The sequence below is a fragment of the Podarcis tiliguerta genome (genome assembly GCF_965153285.1).
Source record: "Podarcis tiliguerta genome assembly, chromosome: 8".
Taxonomy (NCBI): domain Eukaryota; kingdom Metazoa; phylum Chordata; class Lepidosauria; order Squamata; family Lacertidae; genus Podarcis; species Podarcis tiliguerta.
Window position 1 is genome coordinate 35,608,367 of NC_139541.1, and position 17,415 is coordinate 35,625,781.

Here is a 17,415-nt window from a genome sequence, read left to right on the forward strand (position 1 = left end):
CACTCAGAGAGTAGGGGAAGGAACATAGCTCGGTGGCAGAGCATCTGCTTTGCATGTACAAGGTATCCAGTTCCATCTTCAGTGTCTCCAGATAAGGCTGAGGAAGACTCCTGGAGAACTGCTGCCAGTCAGTGTGAACAGGACTGGGCTAGATGGGTCTGATTCTGCAAAATCTGCTTCAAGTGTTCCTATGACATCAGCCCTGCTTCTGGCTTCAAGGAGATAACTTCAAGGCATGCTTGAGCCTCGGACACATGTATCCCCACTTTCTTCTTCAATAAATAAATGGCTGGACCCCAGTCATTCTATAGATCCCATGACATGATGCCTAAATGATTCCAAGAAAAAGCTTTGAATCTATTCTAGAACTCCCTCCAGTTGATCTTCCCTGCAGACAGACACCTTCCTTCCCTGTTCCCTCCCTATTCAGGCTTTGTGAGAGCAGAATGGAGTATGCCATCCTCTGCAGATCCAAGCCGCCTTCTTATTTTGGCTTCTTTGGCTGACTTTTACCTGCCTTATCCTCGCACAGCAGCCTCTGCGAGTCTCTCGGGATTTCTTTCGTCTCCTTGAGTTGAGCATTCATGTCTGAGTGAGTTATGCTCCTCTCACTGGTAATTTTGCAGCTTTATTGGATTCCTTCAACTTCACTCAGTAAATTCCAGTGGCTATCAGGAATGGAAGGCATGCAGAGCCCCGATTGAGGATTTTATTGACTCATTGAAGTCTAGATAATGCTGTTTATCCTTTCCCAGCGACAGCACAGGCGTGTGAAGTGCAGCAGCTTAGCTGAGAGTCACCGGCAGAAATCATCAAGCAGCCCCTGCCTCCTCTTTCCGAGACCTCACAACTACTGACGAAAATTGGTATGTAAGCATGTCCTCTCACCATGGATCCCAACAGACGTCCTTTTCATTATGATGACTTGTGCTTCTGATGTTATTGCGGAAGTTATATGCAGTCTCACTTTCAATACCGATTGCACTTGCAATACTTTTGACCTGGACATAACTGCTTCATTTCCAGTGGGCATGTCCTGTAGCTTTCTGCTGAAACCCTGTAGGTTTTTTATACTATAAATCTTTATACCACATGTTTTTTTTTATATACCAGTTTACTTTTCTCCCATTTTTGCTGTGCTACATAGTACAAGAAGGTCCCTCCATACAGAAACAATAAAATAAAGAATTTTCATGCATTGCAGAAAAACTAGTAGGCTGTGTTCAAACCTGCATTGGCTGTGCACTCACTGTGTTTCCATTGTTATTCCATCTTTTCTCTCCAAAGAGCTCAAGGTGGGGTACATGTCTCTCCCCCCTTCATACAATCCCCACAACAACCCTGTAAGGTAGGTTTGGCTGAGAGACAGTGACTGGCCCAAAGTCATCCACCCATGGATTTGAACCCTGTTCTCACAGGTCCTATTCCAACACACCTACCTCTACACTGGCTCACAGTCCATTTTCATACACCAACATTATTATCCAAAATGTGCATGTATTCTGTACTTCTTTTATATAAGAAAGGTGTGTTGCTTCTCAAACCAGCTTCACACTGACTGGAATCCTTAAGCCATTCCTATGCATAGGATAAAGACATCCCTATCTTGTCAGCACTGCCTGGCATCCATACAAACAGAAACTAATGCGGCACTAATGAAGTTGTGCTGATGTGAACAGCTAGGGGGGGGGGGAGCTGTGAAATGCACTGGGCCAGGGGGGCAGGCAACTTCCCTGTGCTCTAAGGCAGTAATGTGAACACCTCCATAACGTGGCGTGAAGTGTGGACAGTCCAGTATAAACCCACTACATATTCACTATTATTACATCAATGGCATGTTGCAGAATGCACCCACAGAAAAACCATCAATCTGCCGTTTCAAAGAGGATTAAGCAAATTCCCTGGAGGATAAGGATACTAAAGGCTGCTGGGCATGATGAGGATACACCAACTCTAGTATCAGAGATGTCTCTGAATACCATTTTCTGGGGAACTAGAGTAGAGAGAGTACTGTTGTGCCCATCCAAAATTGTTGCTGAACACTGGAAGATTCGGGGCAGGTAAAAAGAAGGACTTTTCCCCGCAACATGATGTTTTAACTGTGGAATTCACAGCCTCAGGATGTAGTGGTGGCTGCCATCTTGGACTGCCTTAAAAAAAGCCCTACCTGGCAATTATGGGGATTGAATGTGGAACCTTTTTCTGCATGCAAGATGGATGCTGTTTTATTGAGCTTTGGCCTGTCCTGATCAACATGGGTATGATAAGCCTGCACATACTTTACAAAAAATGATTTGAGTACAAAAATATTGGAAGATGCGATGTTTCAAAGCAATTAAAATAGATAATGCGCAGAAAAGAAAAGAAAAAGGAGTTTAGACGAATTCGTGGAGGATGAGGCTATCAATGGCTGCAAGTCACAACAGCTGCATTCTCTGTCCATTGCCAGAGGCAATATGCCTCTGAATATAAGTTGTTGGGAATCACTGTGGCCCTCAAGTCCTGTGTGTGGGCTTCCCGTCGGCATCTGGTTGGCCACTGTGATAATAGGATGATGGACTAGCTGAGTTTTGGGGCTGATCCACCAGGGCTCATAGGCTGCTTTTCTTTTCTTTTTTGCCCAGATACTGTAGCTTTTATAACTGAATGAAAGATAGACTATCAACAGGTGCACTGCAGGGGTGTAGTGATGAAGGAAATCTACTTGCTATGCAGCTGTTAGAAACACAAAGCTCCTGTCCGTGAGCACACGGGGACGGGGGGCTGGGGAGATGGCAACCCTAGGTCAGACCTGCTACCTAACTCGAGTGAAAACCTTGAAGAATGGTCTCCGTGTTTCATTCCGTGTCCTCTGAGGCCCACGGCCAGTCAAACTGAGCGGAGGGCTGTGCTAGAAAACCTAGCGAAATCAGGAGTGAGTGTGATTTATCACGTGAGCGGGGAAAAGTATATTGGAAAAGGTGACCGGCCACGTCCCCAGGTTGCCTAAACAGACGGAGAATGAGTGCTGCAGATACGTCTGGGTTTTAAATGCCGATTTGCTGGTCTCATTAATCTGCTAAATTACCCAGCTCAGATTGCTTTATGCGTAAGCATCGCATCCAAACAGGCCATTTTGCATTAGCTGCCATCAGAAAGAGGAAACAGCCGCAGAGGAACAGGGGGGAAGCCACAAGGAGAGACTTATTGGCTGCAAAAAGAATCCTTAATAAAATCCTTATACACCACTGTTCCCAAGAACTGTTTTGGCGTGTGTGTGCTGGTGTCTAGTAATATCTACTTTGGTCCTCTGGTCAGACAACATTTGTTCTGCGTCAACCAAAACCCAATGCCAGCAACAATCTGGCGTATAGTCTTATAATTAATAAGCAGGTATTCAAAGAGCTTGACTGACTACTCAGAGTTAAGCATAGCATAGGATCCGTTGATTAGGAGCAGAAGCTAAGGGAGCAGGGAAAATCTGGCACCAGAACAATCTGAACCACATTTCTGAATATCAATCCTGGAATTATTTAGGACAATTGTTTTTCGTTTTCTTTTGGGGGAGTTGTGTGTATATATTTATAATGAATTGTTGCAGACAGCAGAACATTCTTGTCACATCGACACAATTAGCTGGCTAGCCTCAGTGTGCAGTGATTTGCTTTGATTATTTAATCGATTTTCTTTTCGTCTCTGTTTTTTAGTAAATCTACCTAAGCCCTAATGAGACCTCCCTAAATTGATTAGATGCTCTGCAATTTCAGCCTAGTTTACACATTATTTCGGAAAGCTGTCAAGATCCTGTGACTTTCATTTCATTGGATTTAATGATTGCTGGGAAGGAGAGCGAAGGGAGAAAAGGTGTGCATTACAGCCAGATACAATCGTTTTTGTCAGTGTGATCCTTTTAAGTGCAATTCAATTAAAGTGTTATTCCCTAATTTTATTATTGTGCTAGCTTGAGTGCTAATGCTAGCCACCAATAAAGCAACAGGTAGATAATGGTATACAATTTAATTTAACTAATTGGAGTTTAGTGATCTAACATGCTTTTCATATCCTAATTCTTTGAATAATCTTTGATTTTTGCATCTCCTACAATTTTTTTAATGGAAGAGGGCAGGCGAAAACATCAGTTACATTTCAGATTCAATTATCGGTTAACATCTGCCTTTAACAGCGAGATCAGTATGCACACGAATTCCCATCTATTACCTGCCCCATGCATCCATTTCACATTGTCTCCATGTTTGACCTTGAAATTAATTTATCTAACTGTGCTTACATTCCTTATTATGTTATCTCCAGTCTTGTAGGGCCAGAAACATTTTCACTGACTGGATTTTGGCAGAGTGACAATGCAGAGAGAGTCAACCACAGAGAGGAACGTGTTCCTCAAGCAAGAGAATAGAAGTATGTGGGTCCCCCCCCCCTTCTGAATAGAAAATGTGGTGTGTTATTTGCAAGCACACATAGAAGCCCTCAAGTGGAATTTTGCTTTCAATTCCATCTCTTGTCAGATTTTTATTTTTATTTTTGATCGGGGGGGGGGTATCTCTGTTTATTTTTATTTCATGTGACTTTCTTTGCACAGCCATTGCTGCCTTGTTCAATGCAGTTTGATATCCTGGCTGTTTTTTGTACAAGTATGTTTCTATTGCAGCTATACTGCATTGTGGGTTAAAGTATTGTTTTCTTCCCAAGCACCTTCTCCAGGAGCCAATCCTAAGTGTCTGACTCACCTCCTTTTGCCCTGATTGGCTCCAATCAACACAAAAGGTAGGAAGACTTCTGCTCAGTGCCTACAAAGCTCCCTTTCACAATGATTGAATGATTTTTGGATTCTGGAGACAGGGACCCTGTCTTCAACCCCCTGTCCTCCTAGGCCACCTCTAGATTAGAATACAAAAATTGCTGATCATGTATCCTTTCATATTATGGTTACTACTTATACTCTTAGTCGCCATTCAAATAGAAGAACTTACCAGGAAAAAAACATTTGTGTGCTTATTTCAGCAGCATTTCATATGCACTGCGCTCTCAAATGCTTTTGTTGTCTTTCAGCTTAAATGTTCACTGACCGCTCTTAATGTCTGCAAAATTCCTTCCTGCTTCTGCCACTCTGTCAACACCTGTCCACAAATTCCTCTGGAGCAGCAAGGAACTATAGCAAAGCTGAGCTGAATGTTACAAAGTGATTATAACCCTATTGTCTCTCCTGACCTTGATTGTGGCAGCATGGCATGATCTCTGTTTCTCTCGCTGCGTGCTTTCAAAGCACTGCTCAGATTATGGAGGGGACACAGGGAGCCATAGTAAGATCCGCTAGGTGAGAAGTGAGGAAGCTATGACCCTCCAGATGCTGTTTAACTACAACTCCCATCATCCCTGACCATTGGTTGTGCTGCCTGGGGGTGATGGGATCTAGAGTCCAGCATCTGGAGGGCCACCAGTTCCTGCAGTAGCTCCACATCCTGTGTTCTCTCCCAGATGTCCTCTCCCATAATCCATCTAAGAACAATCACCAAAGGGTTGGGGCTCATCTCACCTGCCTCCCTATTGTAATTAAAGCACTACTTCACTCTGGATCAAGTTCTGAAATGTCTCCGCCAGGAGTTGAGGAAGCTGTTGTCATCAAGATGTTGCCAACTTCAACTCCCATCAACCCTGGCCATTGGCCATGTTGAGTGTTTCTGGTGGAAGATGGCTTTTAGACTCAACCATTGTAAGAGCTATAATGATTTCCTCCTAGCTTTTAGACTCTTTATGTGGGGAATCTTTCTTCTATCTCAGCTTTGAGAAAATAAAAAGAACACTGCAATTTGGGCACGTCTGCAGTGCTTCCATTGAAAACTGGACAAAAAGCACCTCTGAGAATTCCTTTAAGCTGGGGTGTCCAAAACCTTAGAACTGTGTGTGTGTGTGTGTGTGTGTGGTGGGAATGAAAGTAGATTTGTGAGAAGACATCACTGCCTGTTCCACACTGCATTTGTTGCATGCAGCACTGTTTCTGTTCTGCTGCACTCCGTCTTCTACCAAAAACTACAATATTTGTCTCACTGTCCATGGGGTAAAATCATGTAACTTATGTGATTTTCATAATTAAATAGATTATATAAATCATGTAATTACATGGCCATTAGTTATTCCACCCCATTCATTTCAATGCAAAAGAAACAGAATGGAAATAGAGCGGAGGGTCACCAATTACATATTATTTGTCAATTGAAAGCAGCAACAGCTAATACCAATCAAGTTTGCCATATTGATTTCCATTCCAGATCCAAACTAAATAAGCAAACTTTTGAGATTTCTATTTCCATTTTCATTTGAATACTTCAACATCCCTCTTATGAATGACAAGGCATGTTGCAAGGCTTTTCCTTCTTTCATCCATGAAACATGGGGGGGGGGGGTATGAATCCTTCATGCTTCCATTTCCCAGATGAACAGATGCTTGGTACTGTTGTAGCTTTTAGAAAATGACACTACATGGACTCTATTGAATTAGAATCACAGTACATTGCAAAGATTACATTGCTACCCAAAAAAATTTTAATGCAAAATCCCAGAGAAGAAGAGTAATACCAATGATGAAAAATTGTAGAATAAAATGCATGATTACCCCCATTATGGCTGAGCTAGTTACTAAGAATGTTAAGAGTCATAGAAGGCAGACAAAGTTGTAATAAATGTGCTGAAAGCCGACAATCTTTATGTCTAGCAAATGGAAAATCAAAAATGCAGCCATTAATTGATGTAAGAGGAAATAAATTTAGACCTAAGCTTGTCCACCATGAATCTGATAGAGCAGTCAGCCCATGCTTCAGAAAAATGGTTAAATGAAAGCCTACAGAGTCCCAAGATGAGAGGTTTTAGTTTCACGCAAATTCCCTTCTTTTGTCATTCTTTCCCACCCTCCTCTATTTTCCAGAAATATTATAGTGCCACTGTCAGTAGCAAGGATACATTAAACTTTAATGAGAAAGTGGCAATGTGGGAGGGGTTGAGAGAGAGAGAGAATGATCTTCACATATTACTTTGCCTCCCTCGATGGCCTTCTGTGCACTCAGTAACCTTTGGCACATAATGGGCAGTATAATTTTGAATACACTTTACGGACGACTCATGGAATGGTGCTTCAAAAAGATAAATCCTTATGATGAGAATGATAGAAAGTCATGGGAACAGCACCCATGGCCACAATCTACCATAGTGTTTGAGTGCATTCAAACGTGGGGAATATTTGTATTAGTTTTCCTGATTATAATGCTAGTGCTTCTGTCCCATTTTCCAGTGCTTCTTTCACAGTGCAGTGCCTGTTGTGTTATGCAACTGTGGCTCTTTGACCAAGATGCCAGCATAATACACTCTATTCCATTCACACCAGTGGTCGTGGTGTGACACCACAGCGAATAACGTTGGACAATGTCACCAATCCATCTGTGCCGCTATCTGGACAAGGATAGCCCAACTTCTGTTGTCTGTGCTATGGTAACCTCTAGGTTAGATTACTGCAATGCATTATATGTGGTACTGCCACTGAAGACGGTTCAGAAACTTCAGCAGATGCAGAATTTGACAGCACTGTGTGTAGTGTATAGAATCATATTGTATTGATGCATTTGGATTAATGCATTTTCCGCTGGTACATTATATTAGACTGTTAGACCATTGTGAGCCTTTCATGGCACATTTTGATCAACACTGACCCCTATCTTAACTGCCATGCAGCCCGGGAACCAAGCACATCCCCTCAGGACTATCTGTTGGGACCTCAGGGCTGTCCACAGGCCACACACCTAAGGTAGATTGACCACACCTTCCCTGAACGCTTTTTTCTGGCTAGTATCTGGCCTTCCACTGTCATATTGCCTCTTGCTTGCCTGAAAGTAGGATGGAGGGAGCTGTAGGTGTGTGTGAAAGGGTGAGTGTTGTGTAGCTAGAATGTCACCCATCATACAAAGGTAAAAGTTACATCCATTGCTCTGCTCACTTTTACATCAGCCCCCCTTACCACTGGCTTGTGTGGCCCCTGGAAAGTTTCTCACAAGGAAATGTGGCCCCCAGACAGACACCCCTACTTGCATTCATGTGTTTCTGTCCTTCATCTACTCCCACCTCCCCAATATGAACCTGCCAGGGCTTATTTCATAGACTGTGACCCCATAGACGCTTGTCGTATTCCAGACAGCCTCTGAAAAAAGGCTCATATCTAGTGTGGCTATAGATTAATGTATGTAGGATCGTGCCTTAAAGTGGTAATTGAATTTGGTGGTTTCTGTGCATGTGTGGTGCCATTTTGACTCCATAAGGGCTGACACTGAGACAATGACTTTACTTATAGGATTCCTGCCCCCTCCCTAGCCAGGCTGACCTGGTCAAGCTGTTTTACCTCTCAGTCTCAGTTTTCCTCACCTCTAGAACATAAGAATATTGTACCTGTCTCCCAGGGATATTATGAGTCGTAATTAGTTTAAGTGCTCTGGGAACGAAGCTTTCTAAACATCATGTATTATTACTGAAATGAGTGTACGACTATTCTGGAAAACCAAAGGCATTTCAAATTACCTAACAGCTACAAACCCCAGTCATTAATGTGAGTACTTAGAAAAGCAGATGCCCATTGTTCAAGCCACTGGGGAGATTATGTGTTTAAAAACGTAATTAAATATAAAAAATGTATAACACAGGAAGCCTGCCGATGACAGCACTAAACAGATGATCCAGCCCAGCAATTGTAACAAAGAAGGTGTTAAGAGCTCCAGTCTGCGCTGGGACTAGTATAGAATTGTGAATGCCACAGAGATGGCATGGAATTTTGTGGGGTTTGTGTTCCATGGAGTTTAATTTATCCCCCCCCCCCCACTTGATCATGGACTGTCCTGTGAAGCTGGCCATGAGGGAAACACAAAGATCTGTGACTACTTTTGTTTCTGCATTCATTTTCATCGGATTGTAGCTATTTAAATTCTACTCAGAACAGTCACATTGAAATAATGGAAATGCCTGAAGGTCTGCATTGGTTTTGTCATTCATTTGTTGTCAGTAGTGGAGTGGCACATTCAAAAGTGCCTTTATGAGCAACACAGCCATGCTCCCTCACAGCCATGCCCCTTCTAAGTTTATATAACCTTTTAAGATTATACAATAATAATAATTACAGATGCATCACAATGATCAATGCAGATCCCCATGAGTTGCCTTTCATTTACATCTACTTTCTGTGCAAGTACATGGGCAAATAGGGTGTTAGGGGAGGGGTAGTATTTCTGGTAGGGACACATTGTTCTCCTTCTGGATACTTTGTCCACCTTTGAACCCCAACCTGCACTCAGCTTTCACCTGTAGCTGTCAGCATGTGACAGCACCCACACCCCAGGACTGGCTTTGACTGGTCGGCTAAACCAGGTGAGAGTAGCCAATGGGTCTCAAACCCTCAGTGAGTTAGCGTTTGAGGCTCCAGTGGATTGTGGTGGATTGCGTGGACGAGACCAATAGTGAAGAAGGTAGTTTCTCCACATGCTATAGAGGAAAGTGAGGGGCAGATGGGGCTTGTCAACTTGGGAACATAGCCCATCAAAGAGAAGGAAAACTCTGGTGCAGGATATCTTTGAGAAAAGAAAAGGCTAAGTAGTAAACCCTACAATAATCTGGAGTGGAGTCCCTAAAATGGTTGGATAACTCCTTGATGCTTCCCTCTGGCAACTCCTGCAGCCAAGCTGGTGCCAAATGCATTGGACCACATCAGTACACCAAAAAGGGGGTCTTGTCGTCTGAGCAAGGGGGTGTGAGTATAGTGATGACTTTGTTCTGGCTATGCTATGCCTCCATGGCTGGAGAGAGTAATGGTTCTGAAAACATAGGGCAGATTTCTACATTGTACATGAAAGAACGTCACACACGAGAGAGAGAGAGAGAGAGAGAGAGAGATTGTACTGAGGTCATCACTGGCAGAAAGCCAATTCCCACCCCAGGCAGGATGAAAGAACATTCTGCATAATGAAATAGCTAAACTTGGCTCTCCAATAGATATAAAAAATAATACAATGAATCTTGTGCTTCCATGGGCTACCCCACTTCACAAGAGCTTCTCTTTTGTTCTTGCAACTCTAGCATTTGAACCATTTCACTTCCTCATGAAGGGGAGATGAGGGGAAGAGGGACCTCCTAGGACTCCACTTTTATGCTTCACATTTCACCAATCAAGAAGCAGGTGTCCCTGGTTTTATGCCTAATTACCCAGGTCAAAGGATGTAATGACAAGGTTTCTCTTAGATGTCTCTTAGGGAGAGTCTGCTGTTCAGATTCCTATCAACAATGAAAACCCGTGTGCAGCAAAATAATTATTTTCCACGAGCCTTTTCAGGTTTTCACCAAACAACGAGGAGAACAGCAGGAGTTTGCAAATGGGAATATCTTTTATTGATGGCAAAGATTTAGAGCCTCTTTGTATGGGAGTTTCAAGGCCATGCAAATCCTTACGCTGGTAAAATATGGTATTGTTCTTAAGAAAAGGTACTTAAAAACTGGAGCAGAGGAAAGACTTTTAAAATGAGTTCCTATAATTGTCTTTATGATGAATTTTGTAATTTTGCAACTTGTTCTGTGAAGAACTGGTAGTCTTTTTTTCCCCAAATTCTAAGATGATTATTTTAAAACAACAACAAAAGATTATTACTACTATTGCTGTTATAATATTTGTTATTCTCTGACAACTACAACTGTGACATTTCGAATCATAAAAGGGTATTTTCTTGACTGACCAACACACATAACACTTGAAATTAAACTTTTAATGTGGGTCAAATAGTACCCAAAATACTGGATCTGCAACATGGTAGGTGGGGGTGGGTGAATCAGCTTGTTTTGGTTTCTGTCCATCACACAGGACAGCACAGAAAACTAGTTGTGTTGTGGGCTGCTCCACGGTAGTGTGACCTCCTATACATCTCCCCAAAAGATGAAATGGATCACCAAAATATATCTGTACAGCCATTTGCCCAGTATATAACAGCAAGACAGCATCCTGTATAAGGAAGGATATGATATAAACAAGGACAGGGAGAAGAGTCAGTCTGGGTAATGCATAGTTAAATTATAGAATTTGCTCCCACATGCAGGCTTCTTGTCAAACAGCTGCTTGGCCACTGTGAAAACAGAATTCTGCACTGGAATGGGCCATTGGCCTGATCCAGCACAGCTCTTCTTATGTTCTTAACCTGGGACAGGTGGAGGCAATTGTTCACCTCAGTACAGGCATCTCCTGATATTCCAAGATGCTCAAATGCATATTATAATCAAATCACAGAAAGGTCCAAGATATAGCCCTTTTCTCATCATCTTCTAAACCAATTCTGCCCCCCCCCCCGTCACCACTGATCTTTCTGACTTCCCATCTGAAACAATGCCAAGCTCCTTGACCTGACTCTTTTTAACCTCCCCTGACAAAAAGATTCTTAATATAAACAGGACATTCATAATGAGGTCTTGGACAATGATGTACCAAGTCATATTACCCCCTTTTTGTGCATATATATATATATATATATATATATATCCATCCCTGGATCTTCATTGATCCATCTTGAATCAATGCTTTTAAAAAATCTTAAGACACATTTTAGTTAAGAGCAAAAGCCTGCATTTTATGTTTTGACATGCTATTATTGATTGGGAAGGGAGAGAGAGCAGGGACGCCCCACCTGACTGTCTCTCCAACTTCCACGTCTGGCAGTGTCTGGTAGCACGACGTCCTTAATGGCTTTGCTCCTGTTTTCTCCTTTCTATTTGCTGGCATTCTGCTTTATCCTCCCAGCCCACAGCACGGGGCCTTTCTCGGGGTTTTTTTTTAAGTAATCAATACCCCCCCACTGCTGGCCGTCACTCATATTTGGCACACTTCTAAATTATTCAGGGGTCTCTCTTGAGCCATATAAAATTTCTATTGCATTTGTCAATTGCCTGATCAATAGTTCATTTTTCTCATCCTCAAAGATGCACACAGGGTTTTGAACTTGGAAGTCTGACTTCCTCTCTTCTTCTTCTTCTTTGACTATATATATATATATATATATATGAAAGAAAGAAATTTTAACAGGAAGCAGACTGTGTTAGCTACAAGTTTCAAGATCCACTGTTGTATCTTGATTTGTCACTAAGGTGAATTCCTGTATCTCGACACGTATTGCATCCAGCTTTTTCCTCTGGTACCATTTGCTGCCTACATAACGTATGGCAGAATGTGCTTTATTTCTCTTTGTGGCTGTGCTTACCTGTGACCCTTTCACCCTCCGCTGCGGAAGATGCTTACACCGGAGGACTGTCTGAACATCCAGCATTAATGACATCTGACATTTAAGTCAACCTGAAAGAAATCTCTGCAAAGGCAGTCACTAAAGCTAATACCGTTGACGTCTCTTTAAGGAGTTGTATTGACATTCTTGGTTGAAAATAATACCACTAAGGCACGTTGCGTTGAAGTCTCAATCAATTGGGTGGCTATCTTCTGCTTTCTGCCAGCTTTGAAAAAGGGTTGTAGAACAAAAAAGGAACAAAATAATGCATTTTATATCCAAAGTATAGATTTGAAAAAAGAAGAAGTAGCAGCATTACTGACGGTATGAAAGAAGCCACCTACCCCTGCAGCAACTTCAGCTTCAGCGCTAGCTTTTTAAAAAATTGTGCAAAGCAGCGTCAACTTAGCCAAGGAAAGGGTCCTGGCAGAGTGAGGCAGCTTGAATTCTTTCTTGCTTTAGGGCAAAAATGGGGGGATGAAAGAGCTGGAAACAAGAAAAGCTTCCCCGCCGTCATTCCAACAAGGTAAACATCAAAACTCCAATCATTTGCTGTTGTAGTTTGGTGGCTCCCATAAATGTTTTAGTTTTAAGAAGCTGCTGATCTCAGTGGGTTAAAGGGGAGGTTTTGGTTCTTCCAGAATGATAAGAACTCGACTGGCGAAGAGGAGGGACGTGGTTGTGCAAGTCATAACCTTGCTAAATCCCAAGAATGATGCAGGGTTGATGAGGGTCTCGTCTTTCTGTTCTTCTTTGGGTGAAATCCACTAGTGCTGTGACAAAAGCTGTCCTCACATTTCATAAACTTTTTTCCCCCCTTTGCAAACAAAAAAACAAACAAACAAACAAATACTTTTCACTGTTCTATTTTGGATATATTCTTTAAGCTTTTATATTCCACCTTTCCTCCAAGTCATAAACTGATGTGGAAATATGAAGAACTGAATTTAAGATTAGAAAAGTGAGAAAGTGAGTGAAACTGAAATTGACAGATTCACCCATGCCTAGTGGTAGAGCATCTGTCTTGCATGCAGAAGATTACAGGTACTGTGCCTGACATCCCCAGGTAGGCTTGGAGAGACTCCCTTCTTGAAACCCAGGAGCACCACTGCTGAGATAAATGTTTCAATGGTCTGCCCTGGAATAAGGCAACTTCCTGTCTTCCTATGAATGTGTTGGTTGCTTCAAAACATTTTCAATTGTTCTTTTATTCTGCCCTATCCAGTGTCCTGTCCTTGCAAGTCACTTTGAGCATTGGAAAAGTGGCACTTATAACACCTCCTGTCACTTCTGGAGCACAATAAGTGTTCTGTGGAGCTAGCTGAGAGATCCTCAGAGTTCTTCAAAACAAAATATAATTTCGATAAAGATGGCTTTCTCTCCAAATCTCATAGCCCAATGGATGCCAAGCTGAACTTCAGATGCAGATTTAAGTCCCTCTCAGCTGAGAGTGTTGGGTTGTCATGGCACTCTCTCTCTATCTATCTCTATCTATCATCTACAGGGGTCAGCAAACTTTTTCAGCAGGGGGCCCATCCACTGTCCCTCAGACCTTGTGGGGGGTCGGACTATATTTTTTTGGGGGGGTGAATGAATTCCTATGCCCCACAAATCACCCAGAGATGCATTTTTAATAAAAGCACACATTCTACTCATGTAAAAACATGCTGATTCCCAGATCGTCTGCAGGCTGGATTTAGAAGGCAATTGGGCCAGATCCGACCCCTGGGCCTTAGTTTGCCTACCCATGATCACCTATCTATCTATCATCTATATGCCTCAGTTTGCATCTGTAAAATGAGAACATGTGCAACCTTCCTAACACAGTTTGCTAAGCAGGACAGAGGTGGTAATCCACATGAAAGCCTTCATTCATTAAAAGTACTATATTAGTGCTTAATAACAATCAAAGCCCATTTTGGCATTGTTATGTGGTCAATATAAGACCATATATATCACACACATTTTATTGACCCAACTATCCCAATACAGTGGTACCTCGGGTTAAGTACTTAATTCGTTCTGGAGGTCCGTTCTTAACCTGAAACTGTTCTTAACCTGAAGCAAATGGGGCCTTCTGCTGCCACCGCACCGCCAGAGCCCGATTTCTGTTCTTATTCTGAAGCAAAGTTCTTAACCTGAAGCACTATTTCTGGGTTAGCGGAGTGTGTAACCTGAAGCGTATGTAACCTGAAGCATATGTAACCCGAGGTACCACTGTAGTATGTAACAGGCAGTCAAATATGCATGAATTAATATGCACCAATTAATAGGAGCATCAATCCCCAAACTAGGCAACAGGCTTGCAACTAGGTCTTTGCATTAATTAGTATCTGCTAATAAGTGGTTATGAGGTTGCTATTTCTCTTGGGGGAAGTGGCAACTTTAAACTACTGTTTGCATTTCTCTCTCTCTCCCTCACTAGAGCATGAAACTGTAATTAAGGACCTCACACCACCAAGGATTAAGTACGCAGCTGTTCGGCCAAGTTCTCTCTTCCAGTTTTACTGTACCGATGGCAGTGCAATATAATCAGGGAGTGTGGTAGCAGTGGAGTGTAATGGCAGCTGGGATCCATAAGGAACTCCAGCCCAGAGCTCTACTGGCCCCATGAGTGGCACATGAAAGAGTTTTGCTCCCTTTATGGCAGCATGACCACTGAACATCTCAAAGGGCTATTGGCTGCTAAAAGGCTCACATTCCTTCGAATGAACAAGCTGGCAAGGATTAATTTAACCCACCTCTTGGCAGCTCTGGATTTCCATGCAGTGGCCATCCTCAGCCAGTGAAGACTGGCTTCAAGAATTCTACAGAGAGGCAGCTGGAAAGTTTGTTATAAAGCTGTTCAGGAATCCAGGATGCTTGCAGTTTGGCTGCAAGCTGATCTGAGACTCAAGGAAAGAGACTCTGACTCCTCACGTCAGATGTTTCAAATCTCAGTTTCCCTATGAGGAAACATAACAATGTTGGGGGGGGCAGTTTAGGGGGAAGATGAGTGGGGGGCATGGTAGAGGTGTGTGAGATTATGCATGGTGTAGAGAAAGTGAATAGGTAGCTTTTCTCCCTCCCTCAAAATACAAGAACTTAAGGACATCCAGTGGAGCTGAATGCTGGAAGAGTCAGGACTGATGAAGAGAAAATGCTTTCTCACGTGGCACACAGTTAAACTATGAACTCACTCTCACAGGAATCAGTGGTGGCCACCAACTTGGATTGCTTTTGAAAAGGATTAGACAAATTCATGAAGGATAAGTTTATAGATGATTACTGACTGACCACAATGGCTATGTTCTAACTCCACTTTCAGAGGTAGTAGACCTCTGAAGATCAGTGGCTCCTTGAGTTCTAGAGCGAAGAAAAGTGTCCTTTCCACATTCTCCACACTATGCATAATTTTATGAACTTCTGTCATGTCCACCTTACTCAACTTGTTCTAAACTAAAAAGCTCCAAATGTTCCAAGCTTTGCTTATTAGGGGTTCGCTCGGTAGACAGTGTGGATGCCTCAGATTGGCTGAGCCTTATAGGACTTTGGCCTTCTGCCCTTGCTTGGTCAACTGAACAGTGCCAATGGGAGAGCCAGGACCAGAGTCTTGGAGGGCCTGATGAGCCCTACAGTAGGTGTACTGAAGAACAGCATGATTAGTTTTGGAAAGGACATGTTGTCCCAGAAGCACAGGCAGAACTGTACGACCAAGGTTGAAGGTCTGCCTCAGCCGAGCTTTAGGCTGATGACTGTTATTCCTGGTTTAAATAGGAGGGCCATGGATGCACATCAAAGGAAGCAATGCCTCTGGTGAGTTCCATTTGTATCCACATTTACAGATCATTATAACTTGGCATAGTTCCATAGGAGTCAAACAGCCAAACTTTCAGCCTCTATAAATCAGCCAAACTACTCTGATTTATACCAGCTGAGGTCCACAGCATAGGTCATCTGCACTGAGAGGTGATTAGCCAATTGCTGACCCACCAGCTCTGTGCCTTTTGGCTCTGATTCCTTCCCTTGTTCATTTTTTCCCCCCTATTTGCACAGCAGCCATTAAATGACTAATTGTAGTGAACTTCTAACCACAGTGCCTCCTTGTGAATTGTGGATAGACAGCTGAAGAAGTGATGGTGGTGTGGAAATACTGCAAGCATTTCATTCTAGATCCATGTGGGCCCCATGAGTGAAAAAATTGGGAGACCATTCCTGGCTTTTGCATGTTCTATCATATGCCTAGAAATCGTCACAGGTTTATTATGCACTGGTCCTATTAGGATCACAGAGCTAAAACAGAGAGACAGAGTTGCATGCAAACTACATTGCCACCTTTACACATGGGTGGAAGTGAGGAAGGGAAGAGAACATTGGGATGTAGGAAGCTGTCTTATACAGTGTCAGACCATTGGTCCCTCTAGCTCTTATTGTCTGCACTGACATGCAGCAGATCTCAAGAGTTTCAGATAGGGCATTCCCAGTCCTACCTGGAGGTGTCAGGGATTGATTCACTCAGCCAGTGAATGTCAGCCCTGGAGAAATTACATGTTCTCCTTTAAAATAGTTCTGCAATACAAGATCAATGGTATTACATGGAGGAGGGATACAATTCAGTAGTAAGAGATTAGATCCAAGGTCTAATCTCTAGCAATTTCAGTTAGATGTGAAAGAAAGCCTCTACCTGAGATCCTGGAGGGCCGCTGCCTATCAAAGTAGACAACACTGGAGTAGTCAGAAAATAGTGTGACTTGGTGAAAGGCAGGGCCAGCCCAAGACAATTTGATGCTTGAGGTGAAGGAGAAGGTGGCACTCCTGCTTGACAGACAAAAGCCAGTTGGATTGGCAGTTGAACCTTGTTTTGACACTGATGGGCTGGTTTTTAACTAACCAGATTTTGTCAGTTATGGTTAAGCTTTTAAGGATGTGAGAATTTAACAGCACAATCCTAACCATGGCTACATGGAAGTCCTATTGAATTTCGTGGGCTCACTCAGGAGTAGAGGAGAAATTCAATTTTGTTTGCATTTTAATAGGAAACTACCAAATTCACACTTGTCGAACCAATGCATGAACTAGAATGGAGCCATCCTTCAAATTCACACTTCTCTGAATTTTGTGATGCAGTTCTACAACCAAACAATATGTACATAGATGC

At 42.7% G+C, this 17,415-nt stretch overlaps 1 long non-coding RNA gene across 1 annotated transcript; it reads left to right on the plus strand.

The window, feature by feature from the left end:
* The first annotated feature begins 439 nt into the window (after window positions 1-439).
* Window positions 440-5,626, plus strand: LOC310682694. The gene is made up of 4 exons (XR_014514108.1): window positions 440-614; window positions 756-866; window positions 4,291-4,395; window positions 4,687-5,626. It is a non-coding gene; the product is annotated as an uncharacterized lncRNA (long non-coding RNA).
* Window positions 5,627-17,415: the final 11,789 nt, after the last annotated feature.